The sequence below is a fragment of the Ranitomeya imitator genome, unplaced genomic scaffold (genome assembly GCF_032444005.1).
Source record: "Ranitomeya imitator isolate aRanImi1 unplaced genomic scaffold, aRanImi1.pri SCAFFOLD_104, whole genome shotgun sequence".
Lineage (NCBI taxonomy): Eukaryota > Metazoa > Chordata > Amphibia > Anura > Dendrobatidae > Ranitomeya > Ranitomeya imitator.
In genome coordinates, this window is record NW_027194904.1 from 53,417 (window position 1) to 54,724 (window position 1,308).

General features: G+C 38.7%; 1 long non-coding RNA gene across 1 annotated transcript; it reads right to left on the reverse strand.

Annotated features, from left to right (window-relative positions):
* Nucleotides 1–573: 573 nt before the first annotated feature.
* On the reverse strand, nucleotides 574–1,082 carry LOC138656627 (uncharacterized). Its single transcript, XR_011316931.1, has 3 exons — nucleotides 990–1,082; nucleotides 739–851; nucleotides 574–647 (listed from the first exon to the last, which is right to left on the reverse strand). It is a non-coding gene; the product is annotated as an uncharacterized lncRNA (long non-coding RNA).
* Between the last annotated feature and the right edge of the window lie 226 nt (nucleotides 1,083–1,308).

The window sequence follows — 1,308 nt, forward strand, 5'->3', positions numbered from 1 at the left end:
GATCCATGAAACATGGATAACATAGGAGACCTATTACAGAAAAACCATGTGGATATATTTGAGCCTTGAAGTCAACATTCCCATTGTTGGTGCTGTAGACATGGACATACCTGATAGTGGGGACGAGGATGACAAGATGATAATAGCGTCGTCATCAGATTCTTTCTGCCTGTTTCGAAGAATAAAAACATGTAAATTGCAAGAAAACACAGTATAAAAGGGGTTGTCTCACTAGAAGAACATGGACTAATGGGCCTAATAAGACATATGACTGCCATAGTGGGGAAGGTCTTCTGCTCAACGCTACCTTCTATAGATTGGAGCGGAATTAAGAATGTCTGGCATGTAATAATACATCTCTCCTACAGTGTAGGCAGCATGAAAAATGCATGACCGGTCACAGGTACGCAGATATGGGCTGTTATCACGAGCGGTTTCCTCTAACCTTGGGATGGTGGATTCTGCATTTGATACTATGGTAATTATGTCCTATATTTGGTGTTGTGCACATAAATCAGCCTAGACCTCCCAATAATGACCCCATAATCTACTCACATTTCTGAAATATTTGTGCTGGATTCTTGGGTATGATCTGGAGAAGACTTGGGATTCTCATTAATCTTCATCCTGGTAACGGTGGTACAGAGCTACATGCGGAAGCAATAAGATATTAAATAATTGTATGTCTACCTTCATAGGTCTTTTATATATATTTTGGATGTATTAACACATACTTACTTTAGAAAGCCTTTCAGAAGATGATGTAAAATTTTTGAAGACAAGGCTCTCATTGTCCTCACTTATGCCCTTCTCACCCTCTGAGACCAGATGTTTTTCCATATTAGAATGGTCTGCAAGACATAGGTAATGAAGTGTTATTAGAGGTTGTCAGTATAACACAGTCACCATTTATTAATGGGAACCAATTGTCACAAAATAAGGAAGACGAGGCAAACAGATACTTAGTTTAGATGACGTCTCCTACTTACTGATAAATAGGCTGGTGTCCACATCTGATGCAAGGTGAGGAACGTACACTGGATTTTGACTTAGAAGGGTGTCAAAGTCTAAGTCATTAAGAAATGGATGACCCTTGATCTCAAAAGCTCCTCCTGGATAAAGGAAAACAAAAGTGATGCGGACATTGTCAGAGACAACTTCATATCTGAACAACGTATCTTAATTTGAACTAATTACACAACTGAGCAGACATGTAGGAAATAGAATGAAAATTTTAGCAAAGAGAACTATAAATGGAGAAGCTGATAGAGAATTAATGTTCCTCATGGACATTAGTGATGTGTCCTC